Source organism: Ornithodoros turicata, chromosome 3 (genome assembly GCF_037126465.1).
Source record: "Ornithodoros turicata isolate Travis chromosome 3, ASM3712646v1, whole genome shotgun sequence".
In the NCBI taxonomy this organism is placed as follows: Eukaryota; Metazoa; Arthropoda; class Arachnida; order Ixodida; family Argasidae; genus Ornithodoros; species Ornithodoros turicata.
This window is the reverse complement of record NC_088203.1, coordinates 39804961-39830412: the sequence shown is the minus strand read 5'-3', so window position 1 is coordinate 39830412 and position 25452 is coordinate 39804961. Positions and strand designations below refer to the sequence as shown.

The 25452-nt window shown below is 45.3% G+C and overlaps 2 long non-coding RNA genes across 5 annotated transcripts in view; one reads left to right on the top strand and one right to left on the bottom strand.

Moving 5' to 3' along the window:
• LOC135388424 (uncharacterized) overlaps positions 1-25452 on the bottom strand; it is a 229442-nt gene that overhangs the window by 111095 nt on the left and 92895 nt on the right. The gene's annotated exons all lie outside the window — the stretch shown is intronic.
• Positions 4937-11250, top strand: LOC135386892 (uncharacterized). The gene is made up of 3 exons (XR_010420694.1): positions 4937-6102; positions 6168-9676; positions 9734-11250. It is a non-coding gene; the product is annotated as an uncharacterized LOC135386892 (long non-coding RNA).

Here is a 25452-nt window from a genome sequence, read left to right as displayed (position 1 = left end):
TGTTTCCTCTATTTCAGGTGTGAAGATTTTTTCGCTGGGGTTTTCTTCTTCACGCAGATTGGCAACATAATTGGCAATCCCCAGTACCACTAGCTTGATTTGGCATTAACAAAATATTTTTACTTGTACAAACGTGTTTGTCTGTTGATTGCATGTCTTGAGTCGTGAGGAGGAAAGTATGCTGTGGTAAGGGAGTGAAGAAAACACTCCTCAAATGAGGATGGAGCATCCTCATTCGGGATGTAATAAATGATGTGGAAAGGGAATAAGATGCACTTTGGATGGTGGTTATGTACCTTGCATGTTGATGCATGTTGAAATGCGAGAAGGAAAGCCTTTTGTACACGGTGGGCGAAATGCGTGGGCTGTCCTAGCGCGCTTCTCCTTGGCGCCTTTTCCAGTGTATAAGTCGCATCTTTTTTCTCAAGTTTTTGGCGGTGCTACTTATATGCGACTTTTTCTTTTTTGGAAGCCGGAATTCCCATCGCCATTGACAGCGCCCGCTATCTCCCGCCGTGCTACCGCTGCGTAATAGCAGCTTCCACTTCCAGCATCCCCGTTTGCCATGTGGGAACAACAACGCCACGCTTCACTTCAGTCGGAGTCAGGTTCCCGACATGGCGCCAGCTGGTATCCGGAGGAGTTATGATGCGAAGTTTAAGTTATCGGTTGTTGACTACACAGTCGAGCGTGGCAACCGGGCTGCCGGGAGGCATTTCGTCGTTAGTGAAAAGTTGGTTCGAGACTGGCGGAAGGCTGCGATCGCACTGCGTTCAATGAAGTCGACCAAGAAAGCTGACCATGGCAAGAAGGCACGCTGGCCGCAGTTGGAGGAGGTGATGATGATGATGATGATGATGATGATCTTTGGGTTTTTTGGCGCAAAAGTTGGAGGAGGAACTGCGAAAGTGGATAGTGGAGCAACGAGGAGATGGTAGGGGACTTTCCACAGTGCAAGTGCGCCTGAAGGCAAAAACGCTGGCGATGCAGATGGGTGCGCAAGGCTTCGTTGGTGGTCCATCTTGGTGCTTTCGGTTTATGAAGCGGCACAAGCTGGCAATCAGAGCCCGCACGACAGTGTGCCAGAAATTGCCAGAGAACTTCAAGGAAGAGCTCGAAAACTTCAGGACGTTTGTGAAGCATGAGATTGACAGCCATGGCGTCGACGTGAGCCACATCATCAACATGGACGAGGTGTCGCTGATGTTCGACATTCCGATGCGACGAACCATCGCGGACAGAGGTGAAAAGACCGTAACAGTGAAGACAACAGGACATGAAAAACATCGTTTCACGGTTGTGCCTCTATGTCGTGCTGACGGCACGAAACTACCGCCAATGTTGACATTCAAAAGGAAGACCATGCCTGCTGATCCCTTTCCACCCACGGTCGTTGTCCAGACGAACATCAAAGGATGGATGGATGAGGGGACATGATGAGCGTGTGGCTCGATAAATGCTTTTCCCGGCAGCCAGATGGATTTTTCTGTGCGAAGAAGGGGCTCCTCGTGATGGACAGCATGAGGGCTCACATCACCGATGCAGTGAAAAGAAAAATCAAGTCCAAGAACTGTGTTCCCGTAATAATCCCTGGAGGGATGATGGACATATTTGTCAATCGGAGTTTTAAAGCCGTTCTGCGACGTTTGTGGGAGTCGTGAATGACTGAAGGTGAACACAGTTTCACGAAGACGGGACGCACGAGACACACGTCGTTTGGCAAGGTAGCAAAGTGGGGAGCAAGGCGTGGAACGAAGTTTCCGTAAATACAATTACGGCTGGATTTAGAAAGGCGGGACTTATCACTTGTGATGACGACTTGGGCAACAGCTGCTCAAGTGAGTCAGACTCTGATGATGCGGATGTGCCGTGTGAGCTTCCACCTGAGATTGCCCAAATGCTGATTAGCGACTCTGAGGACGAATGCTTTGACGGCTTTTAGCTAGTAGTTCTTGTATATAATAAAACATGTGTGCGTCTTATACAAAGGTGCGACTTATATACGATTTTCTGCACTAAATTGTGATTTTTTGGGGGATGCGACTTATACAAAGGTGCGACCTATAGTCCGGAAAATACGGTATCTTGCTCCAAATATCTTTCTATTTCGAGTGGAGGGATACCGATTGTCACCAGTATCTCTGGTTCGGATGATCTCTACCCCTCTACTACTCACTTTGCGTCGTTCTGTGATACTTTTGTCTTCATTTCGTTTTGCTGAACTTATCATTTGCATATATTGCATCGTCATAGCCTTTCGTATTTCTTCTCCATATGTATTGGCATGGAAATCGGCAACATTGTATCTATCTAGTAAGCCGTATCTACCTCGTCGTGTTGTAGAGTGTTCAAGGAGAAAGATGGCCGCGAAATGAGGCGAGCTTCTGTAAACTTGTACCTATTCCGAATTTAAGTAGCTCAAATGTTTTTGTGCTTTAGCGCGTTATTTATTCCCTAATATCATTCACGTCACTTGCTGCTATATGTTGTCGTCTTCATACTTGTATAATTCAGCAAAAAGTACACGCTACTGAAGTTTGGAAAGGACACGGTGGATTTCGTCCCAACAAAACACCAGAAAAAGAGAGAGAAATACATGATGACGATGATATGGGTGATATGGTGTTGAAGATCAACAGCAATGAAGGCTAGGCAATTTTGTATTTATTTTTGTCGTTTTCAGCAGCGCATTACCTTGTGCGAGTCATCAAAAATTAAAACTTTCTTATCTGCTGCTATTAAAGTGATAAAACAGTGCCCTCGAAACGCGTCTCCACGTGAGCCGCATCCGGGCCCGTTCACGCGGTTAGGACACGCTTGACGCAATGACGCGCGCAATCCATTACCGATTCCCAGTGCGGGCGCACTATTTTATCACTTTAAAAGCAGCAGATAAGAAATTTTTTATTTTTGATGACTCACACAAAGTAATGAGCTGCTGAAAACGACAAAAAAAAATACAAAATTGCCTAGCCTTCGTTGCTGTTGGTGTTTAACACAACGAGATTGAGGCTATTTGGTGTTTCTTATAAGAAAAATACGCTGTGCAGCAGTTGCTTATTCTTGCGTGAAGTTTGCAATCAATGATGATGGAATGATATTTGATCATATTTGAATCATTAGTGACTCCCTTATTTAAAGAATGGTAGTATGCTTATGAACATATGAAAACTGGTTTGGTTTAAAAATGAGAGCTACACCGTGTAGCGAATGCTGTTCTCCTCTTACACTCTGTAGTATTTCTTGTGAAATATTCATATGCGAGCAAACAAAAGTACAAAGAAATGAATCCCCTTCTGTATTACAATTGCTGCACAAAAAGCACGAAGCTGTTTTTCTTCTTGGATGTATAGACAACATGCGTTCCTACGAGGCTGTGTTTCTTTTTTGCTTTGCGACGGTCGACTGGCGATATCGTATTACATCCGGCGGGAAGGCCTATTGTTTCGCATTCGCATATGTGCGTTCCTCCTGTTTTGACGCTGGTTGGATAATTATTGACGTGAGGAATAATATGAATTTATGTGGCTGTGAATAGACTGCATTTGTGAGTGTGAAAATGCGAGTGTGTGTGTCTGTGTGTGTGTATGTGCGTGCACGCTTTTCTGAACCAGGGACCCCACTTGACAAGTAAGTTCCTTGTGTTTGGCTTTTAGCAGTGATGGCCAGTAGTTAACTACATGTAGTTAAACTACTAGTTAAACTACCTGATTGTAGTTAAAAAGTAGTTATCAACTACTTGCAGAAATGTAGTGGCAACTACTAGTTAAATTACTATTTGAAGTAGTTAACTACAGTAGTTAGGTTACTGAAAACGCCAACTACTTCCGATTTTGCCGCAAGCTTTACGGCACGATTGTGCTTCCGACTTTTACCTTGTGCCACTTGCTTGATGAGAACGGAGGTGCAGAGCAATTGTGTCGTGCATGTGTACTAAATCTTCACTTTTAATGCTTGTCTAGTGAAGCCTCATTTGCTGTGAAATAATTCTGCAACTTAGTTTATCGCGTAGGCACAGAAAGAATCTCGCCGCAAGCTTTGTATTTGACGATCATAGCAGTGGCTTGAGCCAAAATTTATCATTGCTTGTGATTATATTTAGGTGCCCAAGAACACTACAAGGGATTGGTGTTGATGGACAACGTTAAGTAGTTATAGAAGTAGTTAAACTACATAGCAGTAGTTAAAGAAGTAGTTTTAACTACTCCCCTGAAAAGAAGTTGAACTACTAGTTAAACTACTCAATCGTAAAGTAGTTAGTAGTTATAGTTAAACTACTGTAGGAGTAGTTAGTGGCCATCACTGGCTTTTAGTGATATTGTCGATATTACCACATATTATGCCTACTGTGAGAAATTTTTGTTTGAAAAATAAGGTTTATCGCATTTTCAATAGAGTAGGGTGAGCTACACATGATGTATAGGCTTTCTCCAAGCAGCGTGCTTTACTTATCAAATCGCTCGCGCCTGTATAACAAATTCAGGAAGCAGAAGTGAATGTTCCTCAGGCTCTGTGTTTTGCCACACAAGCTTAATTTCAGCGAATATTGTATTATTCTGTTTAATAATTTTCTGGTGGTAGAAAATGTGTTTTGTCATGCTTAACACTTTGCTATTCGAGCAGAAGTGCGTATAATTTCTTATTTTTCACTGTCGCTCGTTGTGTCTGCGTTGTGTGTGTGAAAAACGTTAGTGAGTGTTCGTGTTTGTGCAGCTGTGACCCCACTTAACCAGTAAGTACTTTGTGTATGCCTTTTCGTGTGACTCGAGTGATAAATTTATCTGCCATTGCATGAAATGTTGGTATAAAAATAAGGGTTGTTGCACTTGCATAGCAGTGCCTTCTTATTGCAATTTTCACCCGTAAAAAAATTTTTAGCGTATATTGTATTATGCTGCGCGGATAGAAGTGATTTTCCCAATTCGATTTGTGTACACTTATCCTGTGCTTTCTTCACGCAGGGACAATGCAATTGTGTATTTAGCATTATTCAATAATTATCTGATAGCAGAAATGGGTGTCTTTGTCACAGTTTATTAGCGTGTGCCTCGTTATTTTATTTTTTTCTCTTATACCTATTCAAGCACAAGTGCGTGTAATTTTTCATGGGTCTTTTTTTCTTTCACTGCTTTTACTTAGAAGAAAGGCATTTGGTAAAGCTGAATTCATGAGGAGTGGGTTTGTTAGCTTATTAGGTGTCATTAGTCGCACGGTATGTTGAAGAAGTAAGCAGTGCTTAATCTTGCAGTTGTGGGTATTTGAGCAGAAATGCTAGTATCTGGAGCCAGGAGTAGAGATTCCTATAAAGCACGTCTCCTTGTGCATTCCTGAGCGTCTGTGTGCGTGCGCACATGTGTGCTTTTTCCTGGTTTGTGACGTCATCCTGGCACGTTGGGGCTTGTTTAGCAGTGTTGGAATTTTACCCGCCGCTATTATCTAGCCACGTAGCAATGTCCGGTGACTCTGCGATTATTCCTGAGGTCTTAAGCCTTTTCCCTCATCGCTTAAGTGAATTTGTGTACCCTTGTCCTGTGCTTTCTTTATGCTGGGACAATGCAGTTGTGTGTATCGCATTACGCAATAATTTTCTGGTACCAGAAATGGGTGTGTTTTGTCATTTGATGGTAGTTTGCTAGCATGTGTTTAATTTCTGAAGTCCTAGCTATTTTGCTATTCGAACAGAAATGATGGTATCTGAGGGTTTAATGCTGAGGGTAGAAATTCCTGTCTGAGATGAATCTGCATTTCACTGCAATTTGTTTCATTTAAGTAATATTATTGAAATTCCGCAGCCACTGTGAACAAAAAAGGGATGGTTGTGTGCCTGCTCATAGAAGCAACTTGCATATTGGAATGACATGTGATGAGAGTGAACTTTGCGCTCAGGTGCGGCAATGGCGTATGCGGAGAGAGCATTACATAAAGCCAAGGGCAAGCTGTGACCTTGAACATGCACAGCAAGTTATTTTTTGGCTATGACGACTCCCCGCACCCATGCATGTTGGGGCATGCAGCGAGGGCGCCGCTATATAAGTGGGGAGGATGTGTAAAGAGGCAGCAGTCTTCGCATTGCTTCAGGAGTGTGCGGAGCTCGCTTCAAAAGTAAGTATTTTTCATCCACGATCTGTGGTGCACGTTTTCTTAGTGTTTCTTCTTTTTTTTTTCAGTGCCTAGATGCGTGTTCTGCTTTTTTGATCCTCATGATATCGGGGATGATGAGCCATTGGAAGAGAATTCACCATCTTCTCCAGGCAATTCACCTGGCACATTGCATGCTCACGTCGAGCGATCACATCCCTATGTGGACATTTCCTTCCTGCCTTTCTTTCAAACTGATAGCGCATTTCGAGGTATCGTCAAAGCGTTTGTGCTATTGGCATCTGTTCACGATCAGGGAGTAGAGGACTTGCGACAATATTTAATCAATCACCTCCACAATATAATTGCTATTTTGCGAGCGCAGGAATACCCTTTAGGTTTTGCATTTGTTCTGACGTTCTAATGATTAAAGAAAATCGAGGGATATAACCGCACACATAACTCATTTTACGGCGCTTGCTCGCGAAGTCCACAGCGACGGAGCTATCGCAAAAACTTTGATGAACGTGATTCAGGAGTCCAACGGGCGCATTGAAAATTACCAGCACGAGGGTAGTGGGTTTGTATCCACTGACGTCCAAAAAGTTCAAATGTGTATTTCCGCTGTGAAAACTAAAAAATTCGGGTGCAATGGGGTACTTCCCACTAATTTGGCTAGTCGTAGGAATGTCCTAACGAATGTCCCTTTACCAGAGCGTAAGGAGGGCGAGTGCTTTAAATACAATACGCTCGCCCTCTTGCACCCACAGGAAAGGAACCGATGGAAAAAATATGAAATTTATGCAACAGAGTACTGGTGGCCTACTCACTTCCCTGTTTCATTCGCTGGTCTGGACGAGTTCAAAGAGAAAAATAGGATGTACGTGTACGTGTACGTCGATCAGGGAGTGCATGAGTCACGACCCCCAAAACTGGAAAACGAAAAGAAAATTAACTTATTGGAGGTTGATGAGCATTTTTTCGGAATTAAGTCCCTCGAGCGTTTGTTGACGAGAAAGAACATGCGTTTCGTATGCAAACGTTGCACTCGCTCTTTTAATGAGGAAAAGAGCATGGCGAAACATCGATGCCTTTGCGCGGACATGAACGAAATCCTCTTAGAATTTTGTGAACCCGGAGAAAATTTTGTAGAATTTACTAAAATACAGTACATGCAACAGTACAACTACGTTGTCGCGCTGGACACGGAGAGCGTACTTGCGCCCGGTGGTGATGGCATGCAGCGTCACATCACCTCTAGCTTTTGTGCCATGCTCGTGCGTACCCAACGACTCAAGGGTGTTGCGCATCAGGGCGCACCACGGGGAAGATGCTGCGAGGCAGTGCATGAAAGCATTGACGGAAATGCGGGATGAGATGATCGCCCTGAACGCTTGCCCCGCCGCAATGGTGCTGAATGATGAGCAATGCACTGAGCACAGAGCTGCTACCCACTGTGCGTACTGTAAACAGGAGTTTACCGAAGATCTACCCCATGTCCGGCATCATGACCATTCAAAGCATTGTAGTGCGGGCGAGACAAATTATATCGCGACATTGTGTAACCCCTGTAACGTCGCGTGCACGACGAGGTAAAAATTGCCGATCATGGTACACAATTTTTTCCTACGATTTGGCCGGGCTGCTGCGGGAATTTCATGTTCTTGGGTAGAAGCGACCTCCCTTCATTGTGGCCATCTCCATGCAAAAAATTTGTTCATTCAAAATTGGCACCTTCCTGTTTAGAGATACCATGCAATATCTAAATTTGTTGCTGGGGGATCTCGTGGAACCTGTCAAATCCTAGGGGGGTGCAGAGGCATTCCAATGCTTGAAGCAGGCATTTGGAAACGACTACAGAATTTTACTTCATAAAGGTGTATTCCCGTACAGCCATGTCAGTTCTTTCGCCATGTACGATGAATTGGCCTTGCCAGAGAAATCCTCCTTTCGAAACGATCTCACGGGGGAGGATATAAGTGAGGAGGACTACCAGTATGCGTTGCTCGTATTTGTACATTTTAGATGCTCAAATCTGAGGGGTTATAATGCACTGTACTTGAAAACGGATGCCCTATTACATGCAGACGTGATGCACCACTTCCGACGTCTGTGCTACAGCGCACGCGGATTGGAATTGCTTTATTGTGTTTCTCTGGCATCCTATTCGTGGCAATGCGCTCTAAATTACACGCAGGCAAAATTTCAGTTAACCGTCGACGAGGACATGTACAGAACCATTGAATCGGGCGTTAGAGGCGGGCTCTGTCAGGCGAGCAGGCGTCATTTGTGGGCTAACAACCCTCTGTATAGTGGCCATGACCCCGATAAAGAGGAGGTGTACCACCCATATCATACATAGATTGCAACAATCTTTACGGATTCAGTATGATAAAGCTCCTCCTCGTTGGTGATTTCGAATGGGTCGAGGCTTTTAGCTCTGTGGATTTCATGCGTCACCCCTTAGATTCGGATGTGGGGTATGTGACTTGGAGTATCCAAAATCTATCTAACGAGGTACTTCCCCCTGGCTCCTGAGAAGGCAGTAGTCCCGGAGGAATGGCTCTCGCATTTCCAGCGAGCGCTTCTCGAAGAATTAATGTATCAGCCAGCTAACAGCAAAAAGCTGTTGCCCACGTGCAAGGACAAGGTCAAGTACGTCATTCATTACGCATTGCTCACACTCTATTGTAGATTGAGCATGAGGGTGACGAAAATTCACCGAATTCTAAAATTTCGCCAGGCTCCATTCCTACGTCCCTACATCGAGGACAATGTTGCCAGACGCGTTGCTTCAGGCACGACATTGGAAAAAAACTTCTACAAACTCTCAAATAATGCAGTTTTCGGGAGAACACTTTTAAATAAATTTAACACGCGTGATATTCGAGTAGCCTTCGATGAGGAGACAGCGAGTCGCCTCGGGAGTCGGGCAGAACGCGTGAGAATGGAAATTTTGTCCCCGGATTGTGTCATGTACGAAATGCGCAAAAGAAAAGTGCGATGCGATTTCCCGCTCCATATTGGGTTTACGATTCTAGAGCTCAGTAAATTAACCATGTACACATTCTACTATGACACCCTGCTGAGTAAGCTCACTTGTCCGGTGATTACCTGTTAATCTGACATGGATTCTCTGATCCTCAGCCTGTTCTGCAAGGACTACGAAGATCAGTTACGAGCGATCGCCGACGACCACTTAGATTTGTCTTCCTTCGATCGGGATCGTCCACTGTACAGTGAAAAGAATCGTGGAAAACTTGGGGCATTCAAAAGCGAAACTGGTAGTGTACCTATTCAGGAAGTAGTATGTTTGAAAGCTAAAATGTATTCCATCAAATTAGCTGGAGGAAAGCAAATTGCAAGAGCTAAAGGGGTCAAAAAGAATATTGTACGCAAGCACCTCCTCCATGGGACATACTACGATACCTTGTTCAATCACACAAGCGTATCGAACGAACAAGTATCAATCGTTGGAAAAAAGCAGTGTAGGTACACCATCAGAAGTGTCAAAAGAAGTCTGATTGCATACGATGACAAGAGATACCTCTGCAATGACATCGACTCCTATCCTTATGGAAGCTATGAATAAGCTATGGTAAGTTTAAGTGGGTGATATAAATAGTGAACCTCATAATGTTCTTTTTTGCTTCAGAAGATGTGCAGGAAGAGAATTAATGCTTCTGTCACATACTGTTCTCTCCTGCGGTTTGCCTCTGGGCCATGGACAGAGAAGGACAAATGTCTGGGTGATCCACAGAGTACCTGTGTGAAGAACACTATGGACGTTAGAGGAGATGTACGGCGTGCATGGAGGTGCCCCAGGGAGAACTACAATATCTCTGAGACTGCCATGATGTACCCAATACACATTGAAAACTATTTACCATGTTTTTGTGTCCCAACCATTGCCGAGAGTCGCCCAAGCTAAAAAGGAAGGCCTCCTGGACCAATAAGCAATTTGGGGGAACTGCGAGCTGGCCTACAAACGAATGGGATTGATCAATGAGTGGTTGTCTATGATGCAGCTGGAATCGTGAAGCAATATGCAGTTGAAAGCGTGTGACCGAGTAACTAGAGAGTGGAAATGACAAATGAGTCTATCGAGCATGTATGAGAGGCAGCCAATAGGCCAATAACTAGGTTTTAGAAATGAATGGAAGTGACCACCCCCAGACCAATAGACAAGTGAGCGATTTGGAAGCCTATGAGCAGACTTAGAATTGAATAGAATAGATCATTTGGTGTCTACGAGCGAGTGAGCAGATGTTGTGGCAATGAAGGGTAGCCAATCACATAGAAATTAGATGGATCACCATGAAGGGGTGGAGCCTGAATCGGTCAATCAGCGTGAAGGGGTAGAGCTGTGACCAACCAACCAGAGGACTTAGAAGTGGCTTGACCTGGATTAGAATTGGGTGGTGGCTTAGAAATTCCTAGAACTGGATTACAAAAAAGAGCGATTTGGAAGCCTATGAGCAGACTTGGAATTGAATAGAATAGATAATTTTGGTGTCTGTGAGCGAGTGAGCAAATGTGGCAATGAAGGGTAGCCAATCACATAGAAATTGGATGGATCACCATGAAGGGGTAGAGCCTGGATTAGACCTGGCTTGACCTGGATTAGAAATGGGTGGTGGATTAGAAATTCCTAGAACTGGATTAGAAAAAAGTGGCTGTTGTGGGGCTCGAATCTATACTACTATGGCATTCACAATGAAAACATCGCCCGTGACAAATATAAAACAGTCCTACACACCCTCGGGCATGGAGTTACAGTTAGTCCGTGCGGCCTGCTGGTTCTGCCCTCGTGTCCCTGGCTAGGAGCATCTCCAGGTGGCATTATTTTTGACCCAAAGGAAGACCCTCCTCACAGAGAACTCTCAGAGGAAAGCTTTTTCGCAGTAAGGGCGGTAGAGGATACGGCAGCTGAGTGCGAGGATGGTGAAAATGTGCCGCTTTCAAGCAGAACCAGAAAGCCAGTGCTCAACAGGGAACACGAGTACTACTATCAGGTGCTTGGACAAATGGCGTTATCAGGGTTACAATGGGCCGACTTTGGTGTTTACTCGAGGGATTTTATACTTATCGAGAGAATACCTTTTTCAATGTGTGATTAGGAACGTGTGGAGCGCAAGCTCACCCAATTCTATTTTGAAACACTACTGCCTAGATTTTCCACCAATCAAACACAGAATAATAAATAATAAGTTTTATTGTTTCTTCGTATTTATCTGTTGTATGCTTGAGCACTGATTAAAAGACTTTTGCACTTGCATGGAGCACTTGACATGTCACCAGCCTACATCACATTACTCTGCATTTCGAATAATAGGAGCTTGAAAGTTAGTTAAAATTACGCAAACAGTCCATATCTGGTTGATCATGGGACCTAAGGAGAGCGGAATAGCACGGTCAAAAACATGGAATGACTTTACACGCTGAATCCTTCATTCCACATGTATCCTTAATGATGCTATGTCCTGAGTTTCGAGCACTTCAACTTCAGAAAACTGGCCCTGTCGAAGGAAAGGTGGAATGTTCAGGTGGACGTTCCTTGGTTCCAGGAGGTCTGCTATTGTGAAGCCTTTGTCGGCCATCGCTGAGTCGTTTTCAGCAAAATCCATCTGCAGGAACCCACTTCTCACAATGCACTCCCTGTCAGACATGCTGCCAGTGAAAAGTTCTGACACAAAAGTCACAACTCCGCTCGGGGCTATTCCTATCAGTCCTTTGAACGTGTTAGTCGACTTATAGTTCGAGTACGTTCTTGATTTCATCACGAACGAGCTTGGCGCCTCGCATATGACTCCAGCAGCATCAATTATCACACGCGTTGTTGGGTAGCGGTCTTTAAATGCGTCTGGCACTGTGCAATCAACAGTTTCGCGTGACTGCCAAAGGGGAAGTTGTCTAAGTTGCAGATACAAAAAGTTTATCCATGTAGTGAAGGTCTTGGACACGTAGCTCTTCGAGACACAAAACAGATGTTGGTGGAAGAGACCCAGCCTGAGCTTCACTAGCACGAGGAAAAGTTGGTTCTCAGTGCTTAGTTTCTGAGGATGTCCCCTTGTCTCACTAGCACCAGTGTCTTGCGAGTTTTCAGAGTTCCACGGAACAATGTTCTCCGCATTTTTGCCAGGGTCAAGATATTCAAGAAGTGCACAAAAAGTAGCATAGCTTGGAAGGCCTGTATTGAACTGGAAATCCTAGTTACTGCCCCGGAACCTCTCAATGCAGAAAGGCATTCTTTCTTCCTGAAGTCTTCTGCACTTGTCCTTGCAGATTTCCAACTCGTAGCTAAGCCTATAACTTTCTGATGTCTTGAGCTGTAGTTGACACTTCAGTTCCTGAAGCTCCTCTGTCAACTCAGTGATGACCGTTTCCATCCTTGCCAGGTCATCTTTAGCACAAGCAAATTTCCTTCAATGCCGTGTCGAGTTTGTCTTGAGATTTTCTTGTCATTCTTGGCTTTCTGCAGTAATGGTGCTCACTTGCTTTTCCAAAAGAATGCTGCGTCTGATCAGTGGTCGGCGAGGCTATTGTTTTGGCAAAGCAAACGAAAAGATGGATGGAACAAAAAAACTTAAAATCCGTGTTAGCACCGCGAAGCAACTGTGGCTATGAGCGGCGTACAGACGTGGACAGATATGGAGAGAAGACAGCAGGAAGGAGTGGGGGACAGAGGGGCTAGTACGCGTCCTGGGCCGTCCTCAGGGGGAGCTGTGTCAACACTCGTCTGGAAAGACTTCGGAAAACCCAGGGAACACCTCAGACAGCACAGCCGGTGACAGGATTCGAACCCGTGTCACCTCCCAGTCTCGGCGTGGAAAGCGATCACCCTAACCACTATGCCACGGGAGCTGGTGATCGATGGAACAACATGATCCCGGAGGATGTGTTTCTCACTGGCCACATTTGGAACGAAGTCATCTTCTCTGAAATGTTTGGAGCATACTTTTGTGTGCCTCGGTACTTCGTATAGCGGCCCTTCTTCTCGTTTAATCTTGATTATCCATTGCTTGAACAGGGCTGCACTTTTTGGGAACTTGTGATACGTGATTGATTGATTGATTGATGTGTTTAATGGCACAAAGGCAACAAAGGCCATAGAGCGCCAAAACCATGGTGAGCGTGTCGGAGATGATTATGGGAAAGATGAGGTGTGAGAGTGTGTGGTAGTTAAAATCTATCTACAGGTATGAGCGATGAGATTGACGAGGATAAGAGAGAGAAGAGGATGACGACAACAACAACAACAAGCAAGCTAGTGTGACAATGTGTGACAAAAGTGTGACAATGAGATATTTACATGAGTTCAGTGATATTGGATAAAAGCGGAGCAATACTTGTGATACGTGACCTGAGAAATAGTTGCATAAACATTAGTTGGAAGTTGCACATTTTGTTGGTTCATTTAGCACGTTTCACCTAAATTGATAAGAAATTGTATCCAAAGAGACAAGTCTAGCTTTTTTTTATCAAAGGTTCACGTACAGCCTCGTGGATTATTATAGACATTTAGAAGACTACCTCCAATTATACATGCCCAACGATTAACGGTTAACTAAGAGCAAGAGTTGGTTCGCAAGTTGATTACGACCATGACTTAGCACACAAAAACGCCCAGAAACTTATGTGTACGAAAAGCAATTGCGACTACTGACAGCATGTCACATCAAGTATGGACAAGCTTCCCATTTTAGTTAACATCTTGCAGAAACGGCCTGCGTGCGAAGCTGCCTATTTTGTTCACCACAGCTACGTTGCAATGACATACGCACTTTCGAATAGCCATTGTATCACATGCATTGGAAGTGGCGACTTACCTTTCTGCCTTCCTCGTCGAGATATCCCACTTGTCGGCAGAGAGGTACACAGCAGCTGCACGGCATATTGCACTGAAACCGGCGGTTTGACCGCGTGAGAGCAGCGCAGCAGCTACTATACGTACAGCACAGCAGGTGCGTGAGGGCCAGATCCTCCCGCAACATGGCGGCTCCGGCGCGGTGCGCGTAGTACGCAACAGATGGCGCGGATTTTCGAAACGGGTCTAGCGTGGTCACCGGCCGCCATATTGGTGAGCCCAACGCGTCCTGTTGTCTGCATTTAGTTCAGGCGGGGCTGCCCGTATTTTTTAAAATGTCCTTTAAATTAAAGGGCATGTCATGCTAGTTTGTTGCAGCTTTGGGTACACTTCACACGGACAGAGAAAGAGGGATAATTTTTCACAGGTAAGCTCTTTATTTGAGGAAAAATCTGTTTATTCGTACCGCATGCATCTGACAACTCGGAATTGCTTGCATTGCTACTTCGCTGGTGCCATTACGTACTAAGAAAGCATGTGTGGCTCTCTCAGTCTCAAAACTATGTATTTTCTATAAACAATGCGCTTGTGCTATACAGGTTCCCCTCACAGTCGCTCAGCTGTGCCGGAGAACCGGATGCAGAACCTGCGCCAATATGCCAATTTGTTCCACTGTTCTTGTAATTTGTCAGGTACGGTGAAAGTAAATAAACTGCTGTGTTAAACTCGTATGTGCAGTCGCTCCTACAGCGTGTGTATTAAGTCATGCGTGTGCATGCTCTTCGTGCACAGCGCTTCGAATTTCTGTAATGAAACACGCTGACAGCTGAACAACTGCAACGCACTCGTGACAATAACGTTATTTCGAGATGAGGAACGGGGAGTTTCATCACCAGCGGCTATACTCCGCCGCATATAGCTGGTGGTGGTGAATAAAATAATGAGCCCCTTCACAATAAGGATCGAGGTGTTATTGTAGAACACACACAGATACACTTGTAGAACATAATACGATAATGGAAAAAGTCAAACGAGAACCATACAACACCAAACCACACAATAACGAACGGGAACCGCGCGGAACACCACACGAAAACCGAACAAGAAACGAAAACAAACAAAAAATATACAAACGGAAGTACCTTACAATAACAAACAGTGTGAAACCTTTCTGAGCAAAAAGAATTAATTTTATAGGATGATATTCACCGAATTCACCTTCATGCGTATGCTCTATGTGCAGACCCCCTATATGCCTCGTGCACAGACTAAAGGTGGCGCTTTGCGTGGCCACGTAGCGGTGGGAAAGCGAACTGTTTGTGTGAGTCGTCCAATATCGGAACCAGTCTAAAGTGTATGTGGCGGGCGTCATGCAAATCAAAAATGTATGAATCGATTGTGTAATTTTGCCGGTTTCAATCGCTGTAACTGCGAACGACTAATTTCTGTCTTCAGCGGTCAAAAAGGCATAAGACTATATGCAGAAGCAGGTTTGTCAGCATTATTGCAATTTTTTTAGCTTTTCTTCCTGCGCACCGCACTTGCATGTGTTTTCTTTCATACCTTTTACAGTAACTTGGCAAAAGTTGCACCTACACCAAAAGGATGCAGAAGTCTCGTTACCTGAGTGGGACAAAGAGACAAGGTCCAAGCTAGTTGGAAGTTCACATCTGAATTGAGAACACATATCGCGAACGATATACGGTCTGTTCACGGCAATCAATTAGAATCATTGGCCTAAAAAAGACAGAATTCACGGAGTAGCTTATTTTGTGACACGTACGTTTCACGGCTACACCCATCTTGTTCTCCTGTCCACTTCGTGTGGATTTGCCGGGAAAGCGATTACATTCGCTGCACCTGTTGTAGTATTGAGCACATTGCGACTGTTCTTTCTGTTCCTCTCTTCTTTTGTGGAGTATAGATAATGCGATTTCTTTCAGATATGTCCGAAAAATCGTACCTGCGTTCTTTTATAACAGGACGGATCACAGAGGAGTATGCAAAGAGGCACATTACCTTCTGTATTCGTACCAATCAAATCGTCAATCAAAATCGTTTATGTATGTTTTCACATATAAACGCCTTCCCCTGAGCTCACTAGCCTGGCAGTTCAACCTAGTGTTACAATTCCCAATTCAAGCTAGTGTTTTCCTATTGTTGGTCAGACAGGTTTTACAGTTGTTCTGACATACTTTCTATGTCGATGAATCGTATCTTCAGCAGAAGCGCAGTTGAAAAGCCAATGAAACGACGAATGAGAGGGCGCCAGCTTTTATTGTCCATAAACACCAACACGGAAAAGGTGCAGGGAACAACTGTAAAACTCGTGTCTCCTTTTCTTTTCTTCTTTTATAGTGAAGCTCAAACTTATAAACTCAAAAGTTGTGTCTGACGAACAGTAGAAAAATACTAGCATCCAGCGAACGATATCGCTAGCGAACTAGTGCTGCAAATGAGCGTTTTTCAACGAATGGGGAGAGCGAGTGGTAACACTCGGTCGGCTGTGATTTGTTTCATCAGATATCCGCAACCACTCCCCTGCATTTTGGGCACGCAGGAACATGTGAGACCATTTTTCTGCCCACACAACCAGGGACCATTTTTTCCTACGCCCGGCGTTCTCATACGTATTTGTGCACCCAACGACGCAACAGTTCGTGCGCTACGGCATTACTTTTAGCAGCGATCAATTTAGGCGCGCCGTCACCGAAGCAAGGTGAATATTGAAAGCGTACGAATAGCCCTCGAGAAGCGAGCGGACTCACAAAACAAGTTCCTATGGCTGCCGCCAGGATTCTCCGTGGCGCGGCGGACGCTTTGCACGAAGCGTATTCGGAGTACAGGCAGCGGAGAAGAAAAAGAAGGCAATTACCGTTAAACAACTACAGGAACACGGCTGAAGCACGTTTGGAATACCTCAGCAAACTGATTCCTAAGAAAGATGCGTGCTAATCAGCAATGAGGAGCGTTCAAAGCGCAATAAATACCCCAAATCAAATTCCTTCCCATTGTTTCCTATGGGAGCAGCCGGCGCCAGTGGGCCCTCCAACATGGCGGCCGGTTGCCGCACCTCTCTCCCACGAGCCCCTCTCCGTGCCACGCGCTCCCGCGCTACGGTTAAGGGTGGCGACGCCTGCACAGGTGCCTGTGAAGCAACGAAAAGTGAAGGGACAGTTGTCGCCCTCGAACGTGCCAGAACCGCTTCGAAGAACTGGGAGATGATAATCCTGATATTGCACAAACATACTCATTTGGACCACAGAAGTGTACGCCTTTCTACAGCATCAAGAGTATTCAGCTTTCAAGTCTTACTGGGAAACAGCAGGGCCCGCTTGCACGAAACAAATCCTAAGTGTAACACTTGGCAAGTGTTGCACTAACGCGTTAGTGCACTAAGTTTAGGGTTGCAGTTAAGTGGCTTGCACGAACACTTCGACGACTGCCGTAAGTCAAGTATTCTAAAGTGGATCGTGGCTACGAGCAGTAGCAGTTTTCGGAGGGCTCTCATTGGTAGAAAGCGAACTTCCGGGAGTTCATCCCAGGAAGTCGTGCATCACTGCATGTTTGGACCAACCACGGATTGTGAGATGCCGTCTGCTTTTGCCGTCGCACGTAACAGTTTGTAGAACCAAAATAAAGAATTGTAATACCATTGTAGCTGTAGCAACGCATTAGATCACTTGTTGCGTACTTTCGTGGAATAAAATAAAGCTTGTGGCCCAAAGTATGTGTTGTATCTCTTGATGATGGAAAAATTACCTCCGACGGCAGTGCCGGTGACAGGCATCTCCCGGGGCGATCACTTTGAGTGATGTTGCTAACGAAAACCACAAAAACGTACAGTACCCACAAGATAAAAAAAAAAATGAAATGCTTTTAGTATTTCGACGAATGTGCGTACTTGTGAAGCTCTGGGATGCTATATGTCAGGTATTGCAACGCGCGCGCTTTTTGTAAGCAGACGACACCGCAATATTCCCGCGCCTTTCCTCGAAATTCCACCATGGCGAGCGTTCCGAAGAGACCTCGGTGTGCACAGTGTAGCGACGAGGAACGCATGGAATTATTGCAGGAGATAATGCAGAGGCGCGGTACTATTCGCGGCAGGTTCAGTGCCTGTGTGACGAAGCAGGCCAAAAAAGAAGCGAGGAAAGCCATTGCACACGCAATGAACGCGCGCAACCCCACTGTGCTGAGAACGGTCCCAGAGTTGAAAAAACAATGGGACAACCTCCTCGCCAAACACCGCACCCTGTTTGCTGCACACAGGAGGGAGTCTGCGCAGACAGGTTTGTGAGAAACACTCCTTTACTACGTACATGTTGTTTATAACAGTGAGGAGCAAATGAACAATAAGCAGAAATGAAGGAAAGTTGCACATACAGTGAGCACCACGGATGTAAAACCTAAAACTTTCACATGTTCAGTCTGGAACCACTTGCACAATTCATCTGAGCAAAAATGTCATTGGAAATGAAAATCTGTTTAATCAGGCACTACTTTGCTATTAGTCCACAAATGTGAGGCCACTCACATACAGCTTTCAGAGGAATATTTGTATCACTTGCAGTTTCAACACAGTGAAGGCGGATCCTATATACAGGGTGAGGAGGTGATGTGCAGCCACCATCTCTAATCACTCAGGCGGTCATAGATATTCTAGGGGATGACAACCCAGCCATCACTGGAGTCGAGGGTGGCATGGACAGCCGCGGGTAAGTGCACTAATTTGAAGCATAGTAACTGAACAGCTGGAAATGCCTAGCAGTTCCAAAACATGTTTGCAAACAACAGAACATGTCGTACAACACGACACAATGTTTATTAAAAGCATGTGATGTCACACACTCTGTCCATTGTGATGCTTTACCTCACACAGTTCAAATGCAGCCGTGTTATATGAATGCAATACTGCAGTAACAAGAATAATTACTACACATTAGGACAAAAGTTTACGAAACACGATAACTTGCGGAGTGGTGCCCATTACTGTAACAAAACGGTTACTAGGAACAACGTGACAGTGCTCAGTGGTGCGTATGCCCCGGATAAACTGGAGAAGCACATACATACATGTATGCATTACATATACAGAAAAAGTTATTAACAAATTTGTAACCTGCACAGAAGAAATACAAGTAAAAATGGACACTAGTAGTGTGTGGGAAGGCTGCTCAGAGGCGGAGAGTTTTCATTTTCCCAGGGGGGGCACGGGCGCACCGCGAAGTAAATACTCTGGCGGGGGGGGGGGGGGGGGGGATATGTTTACTAAGAAAAACAAGAAAGGAAGGGTAAGCCAGATGGATGTCGGCTTGTTATTCCAAAAAAAAGTAAAAGGCGAAGACAAAAAAGGCAAAGAAAAAAAAAAGGAAAGAGGAAAGGAAAAGAAAAATGAAGAACACAAACCTAAAGCTGAACAATCACACACTCAGGCGGGGTCCTATGATGTATGCAGAACTGGTATAGAAACAAGAGGAAGGAAGAACAGAAAAAAAAGAAAGAACAGAGAGAACGTAAACAGTGAACATGTGCACAACTGAAGGCATTACGCCTTTGAAAACTGACTGCAAAAGGAACAAAATGCATTGAATCCTCGGTGTTTGACCCGAAATGCGCGCAATATAATGAATATGGTCAATGTAGCAGCGGGAGTTGAACCCGCTCCCAACGGATATGCGTTCCGAAGATCCTACTGGCAGCTGCTGATACCTTTTCAACTGCTTCGTTTCATTGATCTGATTGCTTTGGGCGACATTCAGGCTATGTGTTGTGTCATCCTCTGTGTTTGTTCGCCTCACCTTCTACTGTGATAATGAGTATGGTGGGCAGATACATATTTTACAAAGTGCAAGATGCATTTCTGGAGTTGGTGCCTCTTCGCTCTTGTGACCCGGGCGCGCAGAGCCCGAAAGGTTGGTGTCAGTCTCTTTGCGGGACTTCCCGGGGGAGGCGGCGCCCCCCCTAGTTCATGTTCCGGGGGGGCAAGGGCCCCCGTGCCCCCCCCCCCCCCGCATTCGGCGCCTATGAGGCTGCTTAATGCACGCTCCAGCGCTGTGCATTGTAAGAAGAAAAACATGGATTTATACGTACTTTTGTATTGAAACAATGAGCTAGTTTAACATTTGTCATAAAGGAAAACAGACACGACGTTTCGAACGGTGGACCGTTCTTTTTCAAGTGAAACCCTTGATGTAGCGTCCCTCTACACTAATATTCCCCACTCTGACGGCATCGAGGCGGTCGTGGAAGCCTACACGAAATCACCGTCGGACAGTCCCTACCACGTGGACAGCGCCACACTGAAGGTACTATTGGAAATGATACTAACGCTAAACAACTTCGAATTTAATGGCCACCACTACGTCCAGATAAATGGCACAGCTATGGGCACAAAAATGGCCCCAAACTACGCGAACATCTTCATGGGTAAATTGGAAACATGTTTTCTGTCGCGGTGCCACATCAGACCATTTCTCTATAAGAGGTATATCGATGACATATTCATAATCTGGGACAACACTGAGAGTTCACTACTGGAATTCATCCGGGACTTCAACAACGCGCACCCCAGCATTAATTTCACCCACCACTATTCGACCACAACTACGAACTTTCTGGGCGTCACAGTAACAGTCAGGGACCAATCACTGGAAACTAAGCTGTACCGAAAACCAACTGACAGTCAGCAATACTTACACTTTAATAGCTCACACCCCCGTCACTGCAAACTCTCTCTACCTTATATCGTTAATGACGCAATTGAAAAAGCTCGCCGTTTAGGTCCCAACCAGCCCACAGCTTCCTCAAAAACCAATGAGTACTGCGCGGCGAGCTTAACTTTAACCTAAAATCAAAATGTCGCTGGCATCGGATCCATTCTGAAACGCCATCTCAATATTCTGCACCAATCTGAACATCTTCGGGAAGTCTTCCCAGAGGCTCCCAAGATTGTTTATAGACGACCGCGAAACTTACGGGACGTACTGGTGAACACAAAAAAGTCACGAGGGAACAAAAAGCATTCCTTGGCTGCAGGCCTTGTAAAAAAACCCCGCTGCAAAATTTGTCCCCTCATGTTGTCAGCACGGGATGTTACCAGCACCACCACGAAGGACAGCTGTGTCGGCCTTATTGGGCCTTCATCAGCAATGCGTAGGTGGGCGCCGTTTGAGCGAGTGGCGGCGGAAGGTCACGTGGAACGTGATGTCCTCCCGTCAGGGTGAGAAACTCACCTCTGAAAGCCCAGTGCGAAGCCAGTAAAGTATTAAGTGAAAAAAAAAAGCCTAGGGTCTTTGGCTGCACGTTGAACATATGTTTATAAGTCCCAAACGTCGCCACACCAGCACTGGACAGCTGTTCGCCACTTCAGGTGTTTTTGGTGGGTGATCAAGGGGGACCACCCTACCAACGCTCATCATTATGGCGGGGGCCCTGATGTTGTTGGGCCCCAAGGTCACCGTATTTTTGCCTGTGAAAACACCAAGTGGTTAGCCAGGTCTTCGTACTCTGTTCACAAATCATTCGCTCTTATCGTCATTCGTCTCATTCATACCATTCACTCACTCATTTGCCCGAGACCTGAATCGTCCTTCCCCCCCGAAATTAAGAAAAAAAAATTCTGTTACCATTCGGTGCTTATCGGGACTCTCGTCCACGCCAGAGGCCCTTCATTCGCACAGGCTTATCGGGGCTCCCGCCCACGCCAGAGGCCCTCATTCATTCAAAAAAGCAATACAGTCGTCGGCTTGTGGGACTTTACACCCCGACAGAGGCCCTTCGTCCACATCTATAAGGGGTTCAGTCGGAACATAGTCTCCCTTTCGCACAAGGCGTGGAGCGGGTTATTTTCCCACACCGGCGCTTTTCTCATTCATTGACTTGCGAGGCTTTACGCCTCCCCAGTGGCCACTCATCCACTCCTGATTCATTCACTTTTCATACCAGAGTAAAGGCACGTTCACCGTAACCGGTTCCACTGGTTGGTGACCTGCTGTCGTATTTTTGTTGTTCGCCTCATTCAACGAACAAAGGGATGACAATGAGTATATAATGTATGAAGGCTCCTAAGAGATGAGTCCTGATATCATATGCCATTGCTTTTTTTTTTTTTTTTTTTTGAGGGTAGCCTGCTCCTTAACCAACCGTGGTTGTGCGCCGTATGGCTCGTGTCGTGACGCCGAAGCAACAAGATTACTAATGTGGATGAAGATAAGTAAAATCAATACAAATATGTTAAAAGCAAAAACGTGCCTATATAAAGAGCAAAGAAAACGACTTAAGAAAACACGGTTAAGATCTAAAAAGCATCGGCATCACCTGCGTGCTGTATTCTTAAAAGGCACATAAGTCTATGTCTATTTCCCCGTTCGTCATGCTAAAGATAACCGCCGGTGACATCCACAGAATTTCAAAACCACCAGCTGTCAATCGGTGTTTCTCCCTTTGCAGCGTTCCCCGTAACCCATCCTTAATTTTTCCAAACAGAGCCGATATGTGTGGTGTTGGTTTCCCGTTAGCGTTAACACACCACATTCTCCAAATTTGATACTGAATCTCGGAAACCAAGAGCACGAATTGTCTTTTTCTACATCTATTTGTGGGTGAGGGTTCTAGAAAGCGCACCGCGGCGTAGGTGACCTTTACCTGAGGGAACAACCTCTTTATCTCGTTAAAAAGGAGATCTAGATAACTACAGCCGTAAAAATAGTGTCTAAAACTCTCCTGTCGTCCACACAAACAGCAGACGCCTTTTACGTGACGTACATTTACATGGTACTGCAGCCTTGGCAAAATGCCATGAGCAAGGCGCCACATGAAATTCGTCCTCGTATATTCAAGGAAGCTGGATGTTATGTTCATCCAGTTCGGTTCTGAGCCCTCTATTGGCAGACGTACTGTGTAGCTTTTTTCTTTCCTTAGCATCCTGGCCACCTTATTAACACTAGTTGCCAACAAATTTAATTCTCCATCTTTATGTCTAATTTCTTTATAGTCATTAATTAACATCTGGTAATAAGTACGCGGATTTGCTGTGTGTGGTTGACTGTTGTTTACTTTACCTTCTATGTGTTTTATTCCTATGCCTATGGAGTATCTTGCCATACTGCTGGCGATCTTAATATCATAATATACCGTTTTTATCCCCAGATCAAGTGTAGCGCTCTGGCGGTTGTGTTGATATCCATAACCCCTAGCCCTCCTTTTTCTCTCGGTTCCTTCAACCATGTCCTTCTCGCCAGTTCAGTACTATCGCCCCAAATGTAGGGAAAGATTAACCTGTCAATTTTCTTTTCAATCTTCTTGTTTGGAGTCATCACGTGCAGTATATAAAGTATTGGACTTAAAAGATGTGCCTCAACAATTTTAACCCGGGCAAAGACATTCATTTTAACTCTTCCCATTCTTACTACCGCCTCGCTTAATGCTTTTAACTTTTTTTTCCAGTTCATGTACGATAGACCTGTGCGATCGAAGTAAACACCTAATATCTTTACTTCGTTTTTTATCGGTACCCCGTAAAGGATCCTGGTATTGACTTGCTTATTCCCAAAAAACAGCAGTTCGCTTTTCTCCTTGTTTATCTTTGCCCCACTGCATGCCTCATATGTCCTGCACGCCTCTAATACTTTCCTTATTTCTTCGGCGTCTTTAACAATAACTGAAGCATCGTCAGCGAAGGCAAAGACTGGTACCGAGTTGCCCGCCATCGGGAGCCCGATAGGTGTGACACGCTGCTTTATCGCTGCACGCTGCCTTCATCAGCAATGCGTAGGTGGGCGCCGTTTGAGCGAGTGGCGGTGATGATGATGATTCAGGTTTTTATGGCGCACGGACAACTAAGGTCATAGTGCGCCAAAGCTATGGTGAAAAGACAATGGGGATGGTTGGTGACTATGTAAAAGCAGCAAGATTAAACTAAAACCATAGTTTTAGAAAGGTTTAGACAGTAAAACAAGATACATGAGCAGAGCTGGGTGAGCGAGTGGCGGAGGAAGGTCACGTGGAACGTGATGTCCTCCCGTCAGGGTGAGAAACTCACCTCTGAAAGCCCAGTGCCAAGCCAGTAAAGTATTAAGTGAAAAAAAAAATAGCCTAGGCTCTTTGGCTGCACGTTGAACATATGTTTATAAGTCCCAAACGTCGCCACACCAGCACTGGACAGCTGTTTCGGCCTTATTGGGTCTTCATCAGCAGCGTAGGTGGGCGCCGTTTGAGCGAGTGGCGGCGGAAGGTCACGTGGAACGTGATGTCCTCCCGTAAGGGTGAGAAACTCACCTCTGAAAGTCCAGTGCGAAGCCAGTAAAGTATTAAGTGAAAAAAAAAAATAGCCTAGGCTCTTTGGCTGCACGTTGAACATATGTTTATGAGTCCCAAACGTCGCCACACCAGCATTGGACAGCTGTTTCGGCCTTATTGGGCCTTCATCAGCAATGCGTAGGTGGGCGCCGTTTGACCGAGTGGCGGCGGAAGGTCACGTGGAACGTGATGTCCTCCCGTCAGGGTGAGAAACTCACCTCTGAAAGCCCAGTGCGAAGCCTGTAAAGTATTAAGTGAAAAAAAAAAAAAAATAGCCTAGGCTCTTTGGCTGCACGTTGAACATATGTTTATAAGTCCCAAACGTCGCCACACCAGCATTCGACAGCTGTTTCGGCCTTATTGGGCCTTCATCAGCAATGCGTAGGTGGGCGCCGTTTGAGCGAGTGCACTTCGCACTGGGCTTTCAGAGGTGAGTTTTTCACCCTGACGGGAGGACATCACGTTCCACGTGACCTTCCGCCGCCACTCGCTCAAACGGCGCCCACCCACGCATTGCTGATGAAGGCCCAATAAGGCCGAAACAGCTGTCCAATGCTGGTGTGGCGACGTTTGGGACTTATAAACATATGTTCAACGTGCAGCCAAAGAGCCTAGGCTATTTTTTTTTCACTTATATATATATATATATATAGAAAGAGGGGAAAAGCCATTAAAAAATAAGTAAATGATGCTAGACGTGTTTGAAATTCAAACTTACAGATTAAAATGGCTTCTATGGCTGCACGTAGAGAAACAGATACTCATGGAACGATGCGACAGCACCAGAGGACACGTGTTTCGCCGTGTTTGCGGCTCGTCAGCCCTGGGTAGCTGCGCATCGTTCGGAATTGGCAAGCGAGGGGTCACTCAGCGAGCGATATACACCTGGGAGGGTGACTGAGCACTCCTCAATGCCACAGTGCGAGCCAGTGAATTATAAAGAGGGGGAAAGCCATTAAAAAAATAAGCAAATGATGCTAGACGTGTTTGGTCTAATTCCATAATTCCGGTTACGGAGCACGTAGGCGTGTCCACAAGATTCCTGTGGATTGCTATGCGGACCATTGACAAAGAATAAGAGTGAGAAATATGGTCCGCGAAGAAAGTGTGGGACTCTAAAAAGTATCGGTATCGATCAGAGATTGCGTTACCATAAATTTGTAACGGAAATACTTTTCCGATCTCCAATACCGAAAAAGTATCGATTACTCTAACGGCGTTACTTGTAACGGCGATACGTACAACACTGTGAAGCGTACTGTGAATGG